Raw genomic sequence first — 22496 nt, forward strand, 5'->3', positions numbered from 1 at the left:
ATGAAACTATTTAGTAGGATAATAGCTTAAATGGAGATTTTAACTAAAAAATCCTTTCTTAAAAACTCAATTTTTTTAGGGGAAAACTCAATTATTCTTTGTTAATACAAGAAAAGAAAATCAACTACTATTCAAAACATACACTTTAATTTTGCAAAAATAAATAAATATTTAAATACATATTTTTTTTTAGGGAATTTAAATAAATATTTTTTTTTGAAGAAATCAAAATGGGATGTATTAACAACGGCAGTGTAACACTCCAAAGTACAAGGCGTACCAAAGGAGCCACCCCAGAAGCAAACAATCATACAAAGAATTTACAAGAATCAGTCGATACCCAAACAATGTAAAGGGTCCGACCACCAATTATGAGAACCATACACAAACGTGGTATTATGAGCCTTTAGCCACCATAAAGAATGGTATTTTGCCTTTTCTACTAGGTGATCAATAGATGTTTCTATGTTATTAAATAACATGTTATTACGTTCCGTCCACAAAAGCCAAACACAAAGCAGCCAAATCAATTGGAGGAACGACCGTTGAGCCTTTGAATAACCTGAATAATGAATAAACTGATAAAAGTGGTCACCAATGTTTTGAGGATCTGCGCCACATATACCAATCCAAGACCTGATATGCTGCCAAAGAGAACTGAAGACCTCGCAATGCAAGAACATGTGTGATGCCGATTCAACTGTTCCGCAACTCGTAACGCAAGTGTTGACCGTAGCTTGAAGGCAGTCACGCCTCTGCAAGTTCGTTTTGGTCGGTAATCTGTCCTTCAACAAGCGCTAGGCAACAATGAAGACCTTCAAAGGGACCTGCTTATGCCATACCAGTTCGTCTGTTGGTACAATTGTGTTGGAAACCGGTGTTGTCAGAATCTGATAAGCCCCTCTCACTGTATAACCATCAATAGTGTCTGGATCCCACCGCCACCTGTCAAAAACATTCGACTGCAAAAGAACATTATCGAGTAAAGACCTACACTCCTCTACCATCTCCTCTTCCCAAGCCCACAATCTTCTACGCCACATCCACACCTCCCCACCCTCCTCCCAACCTAATCGATACATATTATATGGACAATTAATATGGACTGGTTGGAAATTCCTTGTCTCGACTCTAGTGGAGAGAGGGGAGATATAAACATTATTAAAGCAAAATTTAGAGTGGACAATATATTTTTTTTTGACCGAAACAAAGTTAACTATTATCATTAATCAACCAATGTTCAATACAAGAAGGATAATAATCAAAAATACGGTGATTATCCCAAGAACAGACCGCCCTAACTAAACTATGAGCAACCATGTTCGCTTGTCGCCTAACAAACTTCACCTCGAAGTTGGAATGTAAGGATAACTGATAAATAATACTAGAAACAATAGCATAAAATTCCGAATCACCATGGCCCGGAGACGATAGAGCTTGCACTATAGTAGAGGAGTCAGACTCGAACACAACCCGGTCCCATATATTCGCATCAGCAAAGTGAAGGGCCTCGAGTAAGGCTACTTCCTCCCCCTCCAAAATTGTCATATTTGCCCGCTGCCATTTCGTTTGAGCCCGAATAAAATGCCCGTGGAAGTCTCTAACACAACATGCAAAAGATGTAATATGGTTACGGTCATGAAACGCGGCATCCACATTGCACTTCAACCACGTCTCGCTTGGTTTCTCCCAAATTGAGCTGTTACCTTGCACTCTACTCTGCCTGTGTTGTACAACCGATGGTGAGGGGTGTTTATGAACCTCTTGCCATTGTTGACATGCATCTAGTGCAGTCCTTCCAATGCCCGTTGAAGTATGATGAACGTAATTCCAAATGACATCATTTCGTGCAGCCCAAATCTGCCAAAGAAGTAAAGCCACTCTGTCACGACCCAAAAACACTAATCGTGACCGGCGCACGAACTAGAACATTCTAGCCCGGCAAGCCTATTGATTCATCTTGACAAACTATAAAATAAAAACAATTCCAATTCGGTTTTCACTTCAAAAAAAATATTTACTGAAATTTCGACATAGTTTCCCCTGTAAATTCAACATTTCCAAGATATGAATCCTGTTTTAAAAACCTGTTTTATCATCCAGTATCTCAATTAACATTTTTCTCATACTTGTACAACTCAGAATAACACATCCTAGACTTCCAAATAGCTGCAGATACATCAATGGGCACTGAAATATAAATATAGAAAGAGAAACCAACCAAGAGGGCCTAACAAAAGTGACACTGATAGATCTTTAACCCTGCTAGAAGCTTTCTACGCAATTGACTTTGAATCTGAAAAAATATAAGAAAAAGGGGTAAGTCATAAAGACTTAGTGAGAGACAACAACCACCACCAACTAGAAGGGAAACACACGAGCACGATTATTTTCTTTTCTCAAAATTTAATGTCAATTTACAAATCTAGTAGTCGTATAAAATTCTAATAATCTGCAACCGTTTATACGCATGAAAATCAACACTTTGTAAATATTTTCAATCAAATAGGCATACTTCAATGAAAAGTCCAACATTGTAAAGACATGAAGATAACATTACAAGCCTTTAAAAATAAATTGCCGAAAATCAAAATAAAATCCTTTAAAGAAATTATAGAAAACTCCATTTAGTGAAAATAAATAAAATGGGTGAATCGAGAACTAGCTCCATCTCGTTGATAGCCCTCTCCTCCTAATGGTGGCCTTTCCATAGGGGCGGCTCCATCTAACGGATAGCTCTTTTCTCTCGACTCAAAACAAAATGTTTTTAAAGTATATTCAACTCAATTTAGTAAAAATAATCAAAATGGGTGAATCGAGAACTAGCTCCATCTCGTTGATAGCCCTCTCCTCCTAATGGTGGCCTTTCCATAGGGGCGGCTACATCTAACGGATAGCTCTTTTCTCTCGACTCAAAACAAAGTGTGTAAAACATTTTCAATTAGGGAGTTTACCTCTCATTGATAGCCCTCTCCTCCTAATGGCGGCCTTTCCATAGGGGCGGCTCCATCTAATGGGGTAATTCTACCTAATTGAAATCACATACTAGGTGCACCTAGGTCGCAATAATAATAATTTTTTTTCTCAAAACATATAGCTTTAAAACCACAATTCGTAAAATATCAAACTTGCGTCAAAGCACACAATCAAATCCCAAATTTGTAATTCTTTGCTTATAAGTCATGGATAAAATCCAAATAGAGACCACAATAATATCATTGACTTTAAACATGTATCAAAATGAGAAAAATATTCAAAGGGTGTGTTCCTCATTTTTTGTAAATACTTTGGCATATAATATCATAAAAATATCAATAATAACGATATTGAAAATAAGCGATAATGATCGTCATCAACTCACAAATATGACGAGTCAACTCCGTTCCTAGCAATGCCTTTCAAATATCCACCAGAGCAATCCTCACCGAATCTGAACATGATACAATAATTTCAGCTCTTGTAACAACTTATTTAACATCACAATACCAATCAATAATAGAATTTGACAAAATCCCCAATTTGTTAGACTTAAGGTTTGAAAGGGATTCATGAAATTAATTTCTAGACTAGTTCCACTACTCACCCAAGCTAGACATCCACTCTAAATTTCATTAATTATAAAGTTTTACCTCAAGGAACACCAAAGAGAACACTTTCCATGAGTGGGTATTCTTCTCTTTCTTAAGCTCTAGCCATAACTCCAAAAAAAATTCTGAAAGTACTTGTAAATGTTGATAAGCTTTTCTTGAATGTGTAGAGTTTTGTTGTAAGTGTGGGTGTTAAGCTTAAGATTCGATTGGGGTAGAGGAATGACAGGAAGGAGAATGACGGTTTGGAACAAGGAAATGTAAAAAAAAAAATGATATGGAAAAGTAGAATATGAAAGGAAATATGAAGAAGATTCTCGGTCCTTCTCTCTAACATATAGATTTTTTTTTTTTTTTTTTGTGCAATTATTTTATTATTATTATTATTTATTTATTTATTTTTTTTTTTTAACATGTAACGGTGCGTTTCATTCTTCCCCCCTTAAGAAAATTCGTCCTCGAATTTTAACCACTACTAGCCTTGGTTTCGAATAAGTGTGAGTACCTTTTACACATCACTTTTTCGGATTATGTTGTTTCTTCATTGAACAATCCTTGCCATAAAATACTCACCGATACAATATCCTTGAGCATAAACATCTCACATTCTTATTTATTAGAGTTGTCCAATAATCGATGTAACATAATTTCCTGTCTAATTGCACATCTTCATAACTAGTCACATGAGAAAAGATATAAAGGGCTTATGAAGCTTAGAATTATGAAAGACAAGACGAACTCTACAATGGGAGTATCAAATGATAAGCTACAAGTCTGACTTTCCAAAATTTCAAACTCTCCAATGAATGTCTAACAAGCTAGTCCCTTATTGCCAAACCATAAAATACTCCACATTACTTAAACACGTAAGAATACCTGCTCTCCCACCGTCAACTCTAATTGATGGCGCCTCTAGTTAGAATAAGATTTTCCCTACTCTAAGTTGTTACTAAACAAAATAGATTAATTCGACTTTTTCAATGGAACTTTTAATCAACTCTATACTCACTGGTTCAAACTCTCCAATTTCAACCCATCCTATTGACGTCATACATCACCTATTATACAATGTCTCAAAAGGTGCCACCTGGCTACTGAATTGATAGCTATTTCTATGCAAATTTCATCATAGACAAACGTAGGCCCACTCTCACCAATAACAAAACCACAAACACAGAACATATTCTCTATGATTTGTATAACTTTCCTAGATTGACCATTTGTCTTAGGATGAAAGTTGTAGTGAGGTTCAATCGGGTATCAAATTCATATTCGAAAGACTTTCAAAAACGTAGCAGTGAATCGAGCCTTATAATCACATGTAGCAGAGATCAGCACACCAAATACCTAGAGATAATTATTTTATTTTACATTCTCATTCATCCTTTCCCATCAATAAAATCTCCGCAAGCCTTTGTATATCTTATTAGAACCCAATATATAACAAGAATAATGATCCTCCTATAATATTTTTCTCCTTAATTTAGTGAACACAAAATCAAGGCTTCAACCACAAAACACCATCGAAATTATAACTTTATCATTCCACACATTATATACCACATATATTAAGTCTAAATCAAATGAGAAGTTTATAACTTTACTATTCCTCCCATTATCTATCAATTTTTACCTACCGAGTCTACCTGATATTGTAAACTATGGTGGAATAGATTTTCACATGACCAATAATGTCATTGAATGATCAAGCTAAATTTAAATCCCATTTCCAACAAGTTCTTGTAACCCTTTAATTATAGGTCCATTCATTTTGTCTAAATGAGTAAGCCTAACCATGTACTTCCTACTCAAAACATTTACAACAACATTTGACTTTTCAAGGTGATACAAGTCTTTGCAATCAAAGTCTTTAAGAGACTTCATCCACCTTATTTCTCTTAAATTTAAGTTATACTAAGACATTTGTGGTTGTTATAAATCTAAGAAAGTCCTTTCATAATGCTAATGTCTCAAAATCTTAAGAGCAAAATTATTGTTGACATATTCACTCATGTGTAGGATAGCTTAGATCATGCCTTTCTTTACTCTTGGAATACACAAGAATATCATCAATAAACAATATCACCCACAAATCTAAGGTTGAAAAAATTCAATTCATCAATCCATAAAAGATGTTGGAGCATTAATAAGTCTTAAAGGTATAACCAAAATTTTATAATGCTCGTAGCATGTGTGAAAAGTTGTCTTCGATGTATGTTCGCTCTTAATATCCAATTAGTGATACTCCTACTTCAATAAATCTTGGAAAACACTAAGTTTCTTGAAGTTGGTCAAACAACTAATAAACGCATGGTAAATAATATGTATTCCTAACTATTACCTTTTTCAATTACCTATACACTACACAATCACATGAATCCATCCTTCTTTTCACAAACAATAACAGTTCCTCCCAAGGAAAAGAATTTAGGTGAATAAAACTCTTATTGAAAAATCTTGTAGTTACTCCATTAACACCTAGAGTTTTGTTAGGCCAAATGCTAAAGAGGTCTAGATATGGACTGAGTTTTATGGAAAGTCTTTAGAGAATTGAATCTCACTACCAAATGGAAATCCAGGAAATTCTTAAGGAAAAACATTTCGAAACCTATATGCTTGTAACTCTTTAATTCTTCCTTACTCACTTCTATATCCTTAATCTAGATCAATTATCCTGGACAACCTCTCTTCATTAACTTGTTAGCTCCTAAACCTAAGGTTAAATCATATGGTACTCAACCACGTTTTTCTCAAAAGTAGAAAAGCAATTACTTAGTATCTCAACCCTTGCTAGTTTGTTATAATGGACTATGGTGGCATGTTGGAAGGACAATCAACTCAAAATCCTATAAATCAATACTAACACGACTGCTGCCAATGTATGACTAGATAATAGTTGTGTTGTAACTGCAGAGGACTATCTCTTCTGATATGACATACTTAACCATGTTGAAGTCATACTTTTCATCTTTGAAACAAAATATTTCTAGATTCGAGTCAATCATTGTAGAATCAAAAGTACTCTATGGAAAAGTGAATTGTCTATATGTTCCATGATATAACCTATGATTTTGCATTCCGCCCAAAAGTTTGTCTACTTGAACCATCCACTTGTGATATTTATGTTTGCTGTCCCTAATGATCAAGTATAACTTCACCATCACGCTAAGAATAACCAATATATAATCATTCAACTCATTTCTTGCAAAAATTTGGTTTACTACTTCCCTTAAGCTTTTGTTGCCTACTCTGAAGTGTCAGGTTCAAAACATCCGCGTAGTACAATTAGATCAAACCACAAATCAAAATAAATATTCCAGCAACACATCTTTTCTATGATAGGCTGATGATTGTGCCTATGAGCTCTATCAAACAAGTTTTGTACTTTAAAAGTGACATATCCTCCGTTTGTTCCAACACTCCGTACTAATGAGTTAAACTAACTCTTTTTCTTTAGTCTCTGAACCTCCACACATTTTAACTGAACCAAGATCTACTCCATATAGGCTCCCTCTGTTTACTTAACAATTTTAACAAATTCCAAAACTCTCAAATCATAACTTAAACAAAACAACTTTCTATTAAAATTACCTCAGAAACCCAACATTGCCAAACAACACCTCTACTATCACATTGGTTATTGCATTTTCTAATACAAAAGCATTCTCATTGCATATGCATCAATAATTTCAAATCTATAAGTCCTTGAACTGTCAAACTTATGACATTAATGGCATTCTTAAGATCTAAGTTATATTGATTAAGGACTATTCATAACAAACTAAAAAGGATTTTCCAACATATTCCTCGTACTTCAATTGTCATTTGACACAAGAAAAGATAATTACTTGTCACTCACTGAGATAGGGAAGTAACTGAGACTTTGAAAGAAATATGGCACTCCTAGAAAGGTCTTTCGTATGGTCTTGTTTCGAGTATGTCTAGGATTCATAATCAATTCTAGATGAATTTGTCGTCTATTGTTCACATTAACTAACTCCTTGTTGACCGCCAAGATTTGTTTGTCTTAGATTATCGTGTTGATTCCCAAAAACAACCCAAAAAAATAATTGCTGGAAAACCAATAGCAATATTCGCCTTCCTCTATGAATCTCCACAATAACTACTCTTACAACCAAACTACGTTTGTCAACATGAACGCCATAAGAAACCACAACTTCTTTGACTAGGATCTTAAGGTTGGGCAGTAACCCATAAGGAATTATCTTCCCTTCTAGTGGTGATCATAGAATTGGGTGACACCCTCACCGAATGAAAGAAAAAATTGATCAAAAATAGGACGAGACGACAAACAAAAGTGAAACAATTCAAGAAATAATAAAATCGGACAACAAATGACACTACCATAGAATGCAAACAGATTTTTGCAAGTAAATGGTGCCGCGGTTCACAATTTACTAGCAAGAATCCATTTTCATTCTATGTCTGCTGCTATTAGGACCAACAACCGGAGCTCTGATACCAACTTTGTCACGACCCAAAAACACTAATCGTGACCGGCGCACGAACTAGAACATTCTAGCCCGGCAAGCCTATTGATTCATCTTGACAAACTATAAAATAAAAACAATTCCAATTCGGTTTTCACTTCAAAAAAAATATTTACTGAAATTTCGACATAGTTTCCCCTGTAAATTCAACATTTCCAAGATATGAATCCTGTTTTAAAAACCTGTTTTATCATCCAGTATCTCAATTAACATTTTTCTCATACTTGTACAACTCAGAATAACACATCCTAGACTTCCAAATAGCTGCAGATACATCAATGGGCACTGAAATATAAATATAGAAAGAGAAACCAACCAAGAGGGCCTAACAAAAGTGACACTGATAGATCTTTAACCCTGCTAGAAGCTTTCTACGCAATTGACTTTGAATCTGAAAAAATATAAGAAAAAGGGGTAAGTCATAAAGACTTAGTGAGAGACAACAACCACCACCAACTAGAAGGGAAACACACGAGCACGATTATTTTCTTTTCTCAAAATTTAATGTCAATTTACAAATCTAGTAGTCGTATAAAATTCTAATAATCTGCAACCGTTTATACGCATGAAAATCAACACTTTGTAAATATTTTCAATCAAATAGGCATACTTCAATGAAAAGTCCAACATTGTAAAGACATGAAGATAACATTACAAGCCTTTAAAAATAAATTGCCGAAAATCAAAATAAAATCCTTTAAAGAAATTATAGAAAACTCCATTTAGTGAAAATAAATAAAATGGGTGAATCGAGAACTAGCTCCATCTCGTTGATAGCCCTCTCCTCCTAATGGTGGCCTTTCCATAGGGGCGGCTCCATCTAACGGATAGCTCTTTTCTCTCGACTCAAAACAAAATGTTTTTAAAGTATATTCAACTCAATTTAGTAAAAATAATCAAAATGGGTGAATCGAGAACTAGCTCCATCTCGTTGATAGCCCTCTCCTCCTAATGGTGGCCTTTCCATAGGGGCGGCTACATCTAACGGATAGCTCTTTTCTCTCGACTCAAAACAAAGTGTGTAAAACATTTTCAATTAGGGAGTTTACCTCTCATTGATAGCCCTCTCCTCCTAATGGCGGCCTTTCCATAGGGGCGGCTCCATCTAATGGGGTAATTCTACCTAATTGAAATCACATACTAGGTGCACCTAGGTCGCAATAATAATAATTTTTTTTCTCAAAACATATAGCTTTAAAACCACAATTCGTAAAATATCAAACTTGCGTCAAAGCACACAATCAAATCCCAAATTTGTAATTCTTTGCTTATAAGTCATGGATAAAATCCAAATAGAGACCACAATAATATCATTGACTTTAAACATGTATCAAAATGAGAAAAATATTCAAAGGGTGTGTTCCTCATTTTTTGTAAATACTTTGGCATATAATATCATAAAAATATCAATAATAACGATATTGAAAATAAGCGATAATGATCGTCATCAACTCACAAATATGACGAGTCAACTCCGTTCCTAGCAATGCCTTTCAAATATCCACCAGAGCAATCCTCACCGAATCTGAACATGATACAATAATTTCAGCTCTTGTAACAACTTATTTAACATCACAATACCAATCAATAATAGAATTTGACAAAATCCCCAATTTGTTAGACTTAAGGTTTGAAAGGGATTCATGAAATTAATTTCTAGACTAGTTCCACTACTCACCCAAGCTAGACATCCACTCTAAATTTCATTAATTATAAAGTTTTACCTCAAGGAACACCAAAGAGAACACTTTCCATGAGTGGGTATTCTTCTCTTTCTTAAGCTCTAGCCATAACTCCAAAAAAAATTCTGAAAGTACTTGTAAATGTTGATAAGCTTTTCTTGAATGTGTAGAGTTTTGTTGTAAGTGTGGGTGTTAAGCTTAAGATTCGATTGGGGTAGAGGAATGACAGGAAGGAGAATGACGGTTTGGAACAAGGAAATGTAAAAAAAAAAATGATATGGAAAAGTAGAATATGAAAGGAAATATGAAGAAGATTCTCGGTCCTTCTCTCTAACATATAGATTTTTTTTTTTTTTTTTTTTTGTGCAATTATTTTATTATTATTATTATTTATTTATTTTTTTTTTTTTTTAACATGTAACGGTGCGTTTCACACTCGACCAGCAATGTCTCGGCTTTCTGAACGACATATATCAAAAACAAAGTCTGCCAAACTGCTCACAATTCCAACTCGTCGTTGCAGCACAGTCGCAAGCCCTGCCCAATACCAACTCTCTCGTGCCACCGTATAACCCACAAACGCATGACAATCATCCTCAACAGCCGTTTCACACTAGGGACAAATCCTCTCACATTGTACATGTCGTGATTGTAATCGAAGGCGCATCGGAACACATCCCCTACATATCCTCCATAACAAATTACGTGCTTTATGAGCCGAATTAACCTTCCAGATTCTATGCCACTATCCTTCAACATGGAACCGATCAGTATGTAGCAACTCCTTTATAGCCAGTTTATAACCAGTCTTGACAGCATACCTCCAGTTACGTTCCATCATCCACGTTATTCTATCATTTTGAACTTCCGCAAACAGTGGAGTGTCGAGAATAGCTTGCACCATATCATCTGGAAACAAAGATTCAATCTTATCAATATCCCAAACCCGTTCCTCGACAACTATTAAACCAGACACACTCAAACTATGCACACATTGGCTTTGTGGGGATTGAATCCAGCTTCCATGGACACCTCGAACCTATGGATCATTCATCACGCTGACCTGCTGCCCATTTCCAACTGTCCATCTACATCCATATAAAAGTAACTGACGCGAATTCCAAATACTCCGCCAAGCCAAGCTCGGGTTATAACCGAGTTTAGCACCCAAAAATGAAGAATGGGGAAAGTACCTCAATTTAAAAACTCTAGCAACCAGAGATTCAGGTTTAGAGAAAAAACTCCATCCTTGCTTAGTTACCACAGCGAGATTAAAAGCTTTGAAATTCTTAAACCCCATACCACCAAATTCTTTGGGGCATGCCACACGTTCCCATGCCATCCATTTAATCCCGCGATTGTTACTCCTTCCTCCCCACCAAAATGCATTGATCATTTTCTCAATATCATCTATAACTGAATTCGACAGAAGATAAATACTCATTATGTATGAATGAATAGATTGTAACACAAATTTGATCATAACTTCCTTGCCCGCCTTCGATAATGCTCTTCCCCTCCATGCATTTATTCGTTTCCAAATACGATCCTTGATAAAAGAAAAACCAAATCTCTTATCTCTACCAATCATCGACGGTAATCCCAAATACTTTCCAGTACCCATCACATATCGGACACCAATAATGTGTGACAAATCCTCCTGCGCCGCCCCACTTATATTGCGACTGAAAAACACCTCAGACTTTGATAAGTTAATTTCTTGTCTAGATGCTGCCTCATAAGTTTTAAGAATAATGAGTAGACGTTGTGCTTCCACCACATTGGCCCTGCAGAACAAGAAACAATCGTCTGCAAACAACAGATGGGACACCACCGGTGCGCCACGACATACTTGTACTCCATGAATATTGTAACGCCCGTCTCAACTATTTAATTAATTTGATGAAGTTTAGAATATATATATAAATATATGCTTATATGATTTATGATTTGAGTAATTTATATGATTTATGATTTGAGTAAGTTATATGATTTATGAATGAATTATGTGGAGTATTTGATGTTGTGAAGTTGTTATGTTGGTGTGACTTATTTTATTATTAAATAAAATAAGATATTAGAAATAAAATAAAAATATTAGAAGTTGGGCTGTGAGGTGGAAAGAGTAAGTTTATAGGTGAGATGAGTAATAAGGGTAAATAAATAATACAGACATAAGTGGGAAACGTTTTTACGTGAAACGCTTTTGGAGAAAAGGGAGAAAAAGTCAGAAGAGGAGAACCAGAGGGAGAGGCTATCGATTCTGCAATTACAAGGTAAGGGTGAGACTAATTCTCAATATTATTAAGAGTATGATTCTATAGGATGAATTTAGCATGATTAGATTAAGTTTTGGTGAGAATTGGGAATTATGGTTAAAATCGATTTTGATGATTGAACCATGAAAAGATGTTAGAATGATGCAAAATCAGTGTACAGACCTTAGATATTGCCTAAGATGATAATTAGATGCTAATTGGATGAAAGAAACATGAGAATAGGTGAAAAGTTGAGATTTTTAGGTTTCTGGCCGTACTGACATTCATCGCTCGCAACTGCGAGCAATAACACTCGCAATTGCGAGCTAGGAGCCATCGCTCGCCATTGCGAGCAAAACAACTCGCAACTGCGAGTAACCAAACACTCGCCATTGCGAGCAAGATAGCTCGCCATTGCGAGCAGGACCTTAGGAATCCCAGAATGTGCGCTTTGCTCGCCATTGCGAGCAAAGTTACTCGCCACTGCGAGTTAGGCTGTTAGTTGCCCAAAATTGTCCCGATGCGATCCTTTCGCACGTGTAGTCTTGAGATGACCTTAGAAGTAAGTTAGAGAGCTGTTAGGATGCTTTCATAAGCTCCAGAAGTCTGTTATGGTGACTGAAACTAGAAGTGTTACTACATGAATACTATAATGATGTTTTGTGCTATTTATATTGATGTAATTAATTCTTTATGTGAACGTTAACACATTCCAGTGTTGTTAATTGTTGTATGTTGCTGCTGTTTTCTGTTGTCGACTGTAGTGTCTTGAGGTTGCATGAGTCGGTCTATGTTGTTGGAATTTAAGAAGTTGTCCATGATTATGAGTCGTATGAGTTGTACACGTCGTTGTCTAAGTTGTTGGAAGTCGAGTTCATTGCATACTCATTAAAGTTGGGGGCTTTAGGCCCGGCAGCCTTTGTGCTCATTAAAGTTGGGGGCTTTAGGCCCGGCAGCCTTTGTGCTCATTAAAGTTGGGGGCTTTAGGCCCGGCAGCCTTTGTGCTCACACGTTGAAGAGCCTATTATGCTCATTTTGTTGTTGATTGGTACCACATGCATTTGCATATCAAGAAGTTCATGATGTTTAAGTTGTCAAGTTGTTGTCGAGTTGATAGAGTTGCATGGTCAAAGATGAGTCGTGTTGTTAAGTTGTTGTTGAGTTGATAGAGTTGCATGGTCAAGGATGAGTTGTGTCGTCAAGTTGAGAGTTAAGTTGATTATGATTTGTGATGAAAATTAGTAATGGTATTTGATGATTGTATTTGTTATGTAATGGAAATATGCTAATTGTTAATTGTTGATATGTTATTAATGTTTAAGTTGTTAAATGCATTTTATTGGATTATATGCTTAATGTATTGATTATGAAATCTCACCCCTTCTGCGTATATGTTGCCTCGACCGTGGGTAATGTGCAGGTAGTAAAGATTAGAGGCGTACGTGAGTGGACTCCCCACTTGGTGTCTAGGTGCTCTGATACGTAACGGGATGGGGGCTTGCTTTTACTTCTATTCCTTACGTGTCTCTTTTATGAACTAATTTATGAGATTTTCCAATAAGGCCTGCGTGCCAAGACTTTTAAATGTTGAACTATTTTCCGCTGCAACAATTTTAAGATTTTCATGATGTTGAATTTGAAGGATAATTATTATTATCCGTTTTATGATTTAAATGAAGTATGTGACATTCCGTTATGATCAAAATACTCTGATTTTAAATGAAATTTTTATGTTGGGAAAACGGGGTGTTACAATTGGTATCAGAGCAGGTCGGTCCGTCCGGCCAAGTAGTTGAGTCGCGTTGTGTCGTTTTACGGTTTTGTAATGTATTTAAGTTGTACTTATTGTTGATTGTTATGTAGAGAACCAATCCCTGGTATGAACTGGTTGGAGTATAACCATGTTCGTATTAATTGTTTTAGTAAGTCGGTGTATTTCTCTTTTGCCGAAGAGGAAAGCGGAGCAGAGTTTTGTCTACTAAGCAGCTGAAGCAGTTAGAACGCGATGGAATTTTAATGTTTTCTTTGATGGCATCCTTATCATTGGAGAATCAAGCAGTGATTGATAAGTTGCAAGTGGTGTGTGATTTTCCTGAAGTTTTCTGATGACAGTCAATTATGCGCTATTTTTAGTGTCATTTTCATCACATTTTGGAGTTCACAAGGCAACTTAAGCAGCAAGAAAAGCAAGGAAAGCATGAAAAGATGATAAAGTGCTAAAAAGAGGAAAAATTGAAGATGCTGGAAAAACGCCAAAAACGTGTCACGATTTGCCAAAACGTGACACGATTTTACCAGACCAGAAAAACATGCTTTCGACATTGGGACAAAACGTGTCACGATTGCAAAAACGTGACACGATTTCTTCAGCTGTTTTTAAAAACGTGTCACGATTTACTTAAAACGTGACACGATTTTAGGCGAATTTCTGTGCCTATTTAAGCTGAAGTCTATTCCAAAAACAGGGGTTACGAATTCTGGAGAGAGAAAGTGCGATTTGCAGACCTGGAGACTGAAGAACGGGGCGATTTCCTCCATTCTTTACCAGTTTATGTATGTTTTAATTCCTCCATTGATTATGCTATTTGTAAACTCAATTATGAGTAGCTAAATCTCTTAGAGATTAGGTCTGAGATGATTCTTTGTAACCCTAATTGATACATGATGCTGTGAAACTCTATTTATTGTGAATGACAATCTAGTTTTTATTCAATTCAATTGTTCTTAATGCTTTTTTATATATTGACACCATATAAACATGATTTAGTGAGAACGAATGACTACTGACCATAGCTTTCGACTTAGACTTAATTGAATTGTTCTAATAAACATGGTTAGTCTAGGAATGGATAATCGTTTGTTAATGATGTTAGGTTAACGTGCTTAAACCTTCAAATATTATTAGACCACCTAAGGAATTAGGGGCTGTAGTTTGAGAAGAGGGTCCTAACTCAAGGGATTGATTAGGACTATTTTGTTAACTATCGTGGAACTAGAAAATCATTCATAAGAATAAGTGCAGTATACCAATTAGGGGAACATAGATGATTCGAAAGACCTGATCTCATCTCTCTATTATTTTCTAACCAAATCTTTATTTTATGTTATTTAATTTTATGCAATCAAATCTACTGCCTAGTGGCAAACCAAAAATAACTTTTACGCATCCTAAATAATTTACCTAATTGCTGAATTGAGATTAACACAGTCCTCGTGGGATCGATATTTTACTACTTCGATAGTATTTGGTGCACTTGCCAAACGTCTATCAAGTTTTTGGCGCCGTTGCCGGGGACTGTTAAGTCATTTTAGTTTGACACTAAAAATAGCGCATAATTGACTGTCATCACAACCCCAAACTTGAACCATTCCTTGTCCTCAAGGAATCTACTTGCAATATTGACAATCGACAGTAAAATAACAATTACCTGATCAAGCGATAGTACCTAAAAGTTCAACACCTTACTAGCTAAAGATGAGCTAGTTTGACTTGTACGCATCCACCAATTCACAACTCCACGCAAAAATATGAAAGGGTTCACACACAGTCGACATGCAATCTACATATTACCATACGCTTGAAAAGTTTCTAAACGTCAATCAAAATCCATGTCAATGCACACTTTGAGGTCTTTAAGGGTTATAACGGGGCTTAGGTGAAGGTGGGATAATATTTGGATAAGTAGGCTACACAAAATTTTGAGTTAGGCATTCCTACGGAAGTTAAGCACAAAATTCAATCCATCATTCATTCACCTTATGGAACAACAATTCTTGCAAAGGTACTAGAGAACACTTGTAACTATTGGGACAATCGAGTTTAAAGTTACTCGAATTTTCAATGTTTTGTCCCTTTTTTCATTCTATTCTTTTCTTCCTTTTTTTTTTAATACACCATTTTTGTGTGTATTTTTCATGATAATGTTCTTTGTTCTCTAGTACCCCCAGCCCCAAACTTAGTTGGTTGCAAATTCCAATAGCAACCCCAAACTTAATTATTTAGCAACATTCTACAATGCCTAACTCAGAAAAGCAATATGGGACAAATCCTAAAAGTCTCTAAGGTTGTAATGTAGTTTGTCACCGAACAAAAAGTTCTAATCCTACCGGCTCAAATTGGCTAAGAAAAGGATAAAATTTAACAATTAAAATCAGGGTAGGCTTCAAAAGGCTCACAGGACCAAGCACTTTTGCCTCAGCGTGCTAATGACAAAGATCAATCAACAATAGAGAAACAATGCAAGTTCTAGAAATGTAAAAGCATGGAACACTCTATATAAGTAAATTGGAAAAATAAAATTTGGCCATGAATCCTTACAGTTATGATATCTGGGAGTTGTGACTACCTATCCTTAATGCCGTACACTTCGCCTTTGAAACACAAGTCACTCCTCCTTTTGAACTTTTGGAATACCACTTGAACAAACATTTGTTACTAAACTGTAAAAAGTCAACAAACAAGCAAATTCATCAATAATAAACAAGTTCAGATTCAATCACATAACAGGGGGTACAACTGAGTTATTCTAACACACTGACAATTGTCTGACTAACAATAGAAATAAAATACTGAAAATAAAAACATAATAAAAAGGATGGGTTGCCTCCCACCAAGCGCTTTCTTTTACGTCATTGAGCTTGACACTTCAACACCCTAGTCAAGGTGGATATTTCCACTTTGATTCAACAAGCATCCTTTTTCCACTTTTATTTTTTTCTTGTTGTTCATTTCCAACTTCATCTTCACTATCCACTTCGTCAATCTTTCTGTTGGTACTCTCAAGATTCACCGGCTTGAGCACTTTTCTGGTTCTCAATTTAATGCCTTTGCCATTTTTATTCTTTGAATATTCAACATTCTCCTTATTTTTACTGAAATGGGGATAAGGCAACTTTACATAGTATGGAATCACTTGAGGCTTATCACCATCCTTGAGGAGCTGACTTTTAGACTTTATCAAAATGGAGCTTGCATCTATGAGTTTCTCTATTTTATCTCCCTCCTTCTTGGATTCACACTCAACTTTCTTTTTCTTACTCTTATCCACTCTCATAAGGATAGCTGCTACTCTCCCATCGCTCATTCCAATCATATTGCATGCATCATTCTTTTGATTGTTGGAAGTATTGCCACCAAAACCTCCCCTTGATTGTGTTGCCATTAGCTTTGACAACTGCCCAATTTGAGTTTCAAGGTTCTTAAAGTAAGCTTCATTGTCCCTTTGCACTCTTTCTTGATATGACTTTATCTCTTGGAAGTTGGTTTGGGTTAATTTGATGAAACTAGTCAAGGCTTCTTCAAGTGCGGTTGGTTTTGTTTGTGGTTGTTGTTGGGATGGGTAGGTAATTGGGTTTAAGGTGTTGTTGTTTGAATATTTGAGGTCAATATTTTGTGTCCACCCCATATTATATGTGTTTGAGTAAGGGTTCTCTTCTTGATAACTTCTCATATCGATGGCTTCCTCACTCACTCCCTCGGGTACACACTCACCATTAGCATGTCCTTCACCACAAAATTCGCACCTCAAAACTTGCGCTTGTTGAGTCTGTTGAACTTGTCTTATACTTATGTCTTGTACCTGTTTGGAAAGTGCTTCTATTTGTTTACTCATCAAGGCCTGACTAGCTAAGATAATACTATTCTCATTCACTCCAAGCACTCCTATCTCACTTTGCTCAATCTCAACACAACACTCATTCTGAGCCATGATCTCAATTAGAGTTTGAACCTCAAGGTCTGTTTTTTCTCTTATACTACCCCCAGCTGAAGCATCAAGGAGCATCCTAGTTTGAACATTCATCCCATTTGTAAATATTTGCATCTGTTCCAGTAAATCAAAACCATGTGGTGGACACCTCTTCAATAACAGTCTGAACCTCTCCCAAGCATCATAGAGAGATTCTGTATCACCTTGTTTGAAACCACTAATTTCTGCCCTCTTCTTCAACAACTTCGATAATGGAAAGAACCGCTTCAAAAACTTCTCCTCTAACTCATCCCATTTTTGAATTGTACCATTAGGCAGGGCATGCAACCAATCTTTTGCTCTTCCAGTTAATGTTAAAGCGAACAATTGCAACTTCTTTTGATCTTCAGTCACTCCATCAGGGCAGCAGAACAAACAAGATTCATAAAATAAACTCAAGTGTTCGTATGGGTCTTGAAGTGATCCTCCATCATACTGATTTTCTCGAAGACCCGCAAGAACTGAATTTTTTATGTTGAAGGCAACTGGGTTCGCCGGTTGAAACCCATGAGTGATAAGACATCGGTGTGTTCCTATACCATAGTCCCCTAAGGTGCGTCTAGATGGATTATCTCCCATCTTAAATCAAATAGTATTTTGCTTGACCTTGCAGAAACAACAAAAAGAAAAACATACCATCATAGCACCGCACAAGATAAATTAAAAGCAACAAGAGTAAATTTTTTTTTTTTTATATATATATACAAAAATATAAATGACAGAAATCCTAAATAAAAACAAAATTGCCAAACTAAAATGACTTAACAGTCCCCGGCAACGGCGCCAAAAACTTGATAGACGTTTGGCAAGTGCACCAAATACTATCGAAGTAGTAAAATATCGATCCCACGAGGACTGTGTTAATCTCAATTCAGCAATTAGGTAAATTATTTAGGATGCGTAAAAGTTATTTTTGGTTTGCCACTAGGCAGTAGATTTGATTGCATAAAATTAAATAACATAAAATAAAGATTTGGTTAGAAAATAATAGAGAGATGAGATCAGGTCTTTCGAATCATCTATGTTCCCCTAATTGGTATACTGCACTTATTCTTATGAATGATTTTCTAGTTCCACGATAGTTAACAAAATAGTCCTAATCAATCCCTTGAGTTAGGACCCTCTTCTCAAACTACAGCCCCTAATTCCTTAGGTGGTCTAATAATATTTGAAGGTTTAAGCACGTTAACCTAACATCACTAACAAACGATTATCCATTCCTAGACTAACCATGTTTATTAGAACAATTCAATTAAGTCTAAGTCGAAAGCTATGGTCAGTAGTCATTCGTTCTCACTAAATCATGTTTATATGGTGTCAATATATAAAAAAGCATTAAGAACAATTGAATTGAATAAAAACTAGATTGTCATTCACAATAAATAGAGTTTCACAGCATCATGTATCAATTAGGGTTACAAAGAATCATCTCAGACCTAATCTCTAAGAGATTTAGCTACTCATAATTGAGTTTACAAATAGCATAATCAATGGAAGAATTAAAACATACATAAACTGGTAAAGAATGGAGGAAATCTCCCCGTTCTTCAGTCTCCAGGTCTGCAAATCGCACTTTCTCTCTCCAGAATTCGTAACCCCTGTTTTTGGAATAGACTTCAGCTTAAATAGGCACAGAAATTCGCCTAAAATCGTGTCATTTTCCCTGATGAAATCCCTGATGTACCACCGGAAAGAGAAGTTGAATTTTCTATTGACCTTGTTCCGGGAACGAAGCCTGTGTCTATGACACCTTACCGTATGTCAGCTTCTGAGTTGGCTGAGTTGAAGAAACAGTTGGAGGATTTGCTAGATAAGAAGTTCATTAGACCGAGTGTTTCACCTTGGGGAGCGCCGATATTGTTGGTTAAGAAGAAAGATGGAAGTATGAGGTTGTGCATTGATTATCGACAACTAAATAAAGTGACTATAAAGAATAGATATCCACTTCCTAGAATTGATGATTTGATGGACCAGCTGGTGGGTGCACGTGTGTTCAGCAAGATTGATTTAAGGTCGGGTTATCATCAGATTAAAGTAAAAGATGAAGATATGCAGAAGACGGCTTTTAGGACGCGATATGGACATTATGATTATAAGGTGATGCCTTTTGGTGTGAGTAATGCGCCTGGCGTGTTTATGGAGTATATGAATCGCATTTTCCATGCATTTTTGGATCGCTTTGTGGTTGTGTTCATCGATGATATTTTGATTTACTCTAAGACAGAAGAAGAACATGCAGAACATTTGAAAATCGTTTTGCAAGTGCTGAAGGAGAAGAAGCTGTATGCTAAATTGTCTAAGTGTGAATTCTGGTTGAACGAGGTAAGTTTTCTGGGCCATGTTATTTCTGGTAGTGGTATTGCAGTCGATCCATCTAAAGTTGAAGCAGTATCACAATGGGAGACTCCTAAGTCAGTTACAGAGATTAGAAGCTTTTTGGGTTTGGCAGGATACTATCGAAGATTTATAGAAGGATTATGACTTTAGTTTGAATTACCATCCGGGTAAAGCTAATGTTGTTGCGGATGCCTTAAGTAGGAAGAGTTTACATATGTCTGCTATGATGGTGAAGGAATTTGAATTACTTGAACAATTTAGAGATATGAGCTTAGTTTGTGAAATGTCATCTCGGAGCGTTAAGTTAGGAATGCTGAAAATTGATAATGATTTCTTAAAAGATATTAAGGATGCGCAGAAAGCTGATGTTAAGTTTGTGGACTTGTTAGTTGCTAGTAATCAAACTGAAGATAGTGACTTTAAGGTCGATGATCAGGGTGTGTGGAGGTTTCGAGGTAGGATTTGTATTCCAGACAATGACGAGATAAGGAAGATGATTCTTGAAGAGAGTCATAGAAGTAGCTTAAGTATTCATCCCGGAGCTACAAAGATGTATCATGACTTAAAGAAGTTGTTTTGGTGGTCTGGATTGAAACGTGATGTAGCACAATTTGTGTACTCTTGTCTGATTTGTCAGAAGTCGAAGGTAGAGCATCAGAAACCTGCAGGATTGATGACACCGTTAGATGTACCAGAATGGAAATGGGATAGTATATCCATGGATTTTGTGACAAGTTTGCCGAATACTCCTAAGGGAAATGACGCTATTTGGGTGATTGTTGATAGATTGACGAAGTCGGCACATTTCCTTCCGATTAATATTAGTTTTCCTGTGGCTCAGTTGGCAGAGATTTATATTCGAGACATAGTGAAATTGCATGGTGTTCCTTCAAGCATCGTGTCAGATAGAGATCCAAGATTTACTTCTAGATTTTGGAAGAGTTTGCAAGAGGCTTTAGGCTCGAAGTTGAGATTGAGTTCGGCTTATCATCCTCAAACAGATGGTCAGTCGGAAAGAACGATTCAGTCACTCGAAGACTTGTTGAGAGTTTGTGTACTTGAGCAAGGTGGAACTTGGGATAGCCATCTTCCGTTGATAGAGTTCACTTATAATAACAGCTATCATTCAAGTATTGGGATGGCACCTTTCGAGGCTTTGTATGGTCGGAGGTGTAGGACTCCGTTGTGTTGGTTTGAGACCGGTGAAAGTGTGGTTCTAGGACCAGAAATTGTTCAACAGACTACTGAGAAGGTGAAAATGATTCAAGAGAAGATGAAAGCGTCGCAGAGTCGACAGAAGAGTTACCATGATAAGCGTAAGAAAGACCTTGAGTTTCAAGAGGGAGACCATGTGTTCTTGAGAGTTACTCCAACGACCGGGGTTGGCCGTGCATTGAAGTCAAAGAAGTTGACTCCAAAGTTTATTGGTCCTTATCAGATATCAGAGAGAATTAGCACGGTGGCATACAGAGTTGGCTTACCACCGCATTTATCAAATTTGCATGATGTGTTCCATGTGTCGCAATTGAGGAAGTATGTTCCAGACCCGTCCCATGTGATTCAGAGTGATGATGTGCAAGTTAGAGACAACCTTACGGTAGAGACCTTACCCTTGAGGATTGATGATCGCAAGATGAAGACGTTGAGAGGCAAGGAGATTCCTCTAGTGAGAGTTGTTTGGAGTGGAACGACTGGTGAAAGCCTAACATGGGAGCTAGAGAGTAAGATGATGGAGTCTTATCCAGAGTTGTTTTCTTGAGGTAAATTTTCGAGGACGAAAATTCTATAAGTTAGGGAGAGTTGTAACGCCCGTCTCAACTATTTAATTAATTTGATGAAGTTTAGAATATATATATATAAATATATGCTTATATGATTTATGATTTGAGTAATTTATATGATTTATGATTTGAGTAAGTTATATGATTTATGAATGAATTATGTGGAGTATTTGATGTTGTGAAGTTGTTATGTTGGTGTGACTTATTTTATTATTAAATAAAATAAGATATTAGAAATAAAATAAAAATATTAGAAGTTGGGCTGTGAGGTGGAAAGAGTAAGTTTATAGGTGAGATGAGTAATAAGGGTAAATAAATAATACAGACATAAGTGGGAAACGTTTTTACGTGAAACGCTTTTGGAGAAAAGGGAGAAAAAGTCAGAAGAGGAGAACCAGAGGGAGAGGCTATCGATTCTGCAATTACAAGGTAAGGGTGAGACTAATTCTCAATATTATTAAGAGTATGATTCTATAGGATGAATTTAGCATGATTAGATTAAGTTTTGGTGAGAATTGGGAATTATGGTTAAAATCGATTTTGATGATTGAACCATGAAAAGATGTTAGAATGATGCAAAATCAGTGTACAGA

At 36.2% G+C, this 22496-nt stretch overlaps 1 long non-coding RNA gene across 2 annotated transcripts; it reads right to left on the minus strand.

Moving 5' to 3' along the window:
• Positions 1-1976: 1976 nt before the first annotated feature.
• On the minus strand, positions 1977-10059 carry LOC146943988 (uncharacterized). Of its 2 annotated transcripts, XR_015025792.1 has the most exons (5): positions 9823-10059; positions 9555-9623; positions 8415-8489; positions 3362-3430; positions 2058-2296 (listed from the first exon to the last, which is right to left on the minus strand). It is a non-coding gene; the product is annotated as an uncharacterized LOC146943988 (long non-coding RNA). The 2 variants fall into 2 exon arrangements; XR_015025793.1 differs by lacking the exons at positions 8415-8489; positions 9555-9623; positions 9823-10059 and adding an exon at positions 3630-3893 and having other exon boundaries at positions 1977-2296.
• Positions 10060-22496: the final 12437 nt, after the last annotated feature.

Source organism: Medicago sativa, chromosome 2 (assembly GCF_051527215.1).
Source record: "Medicago sativa cultivar Bolivia chromosome 2, Bolivia_mono, whole genome shotgun sequence".
NCBI classification, from domain to species: domain Eukaryota; kingdom Viridiplantae; phylum Streptophyta; class Magnoliopsida; order Fabales; family Fabaceae; genus Medicago; species Medicago sativa.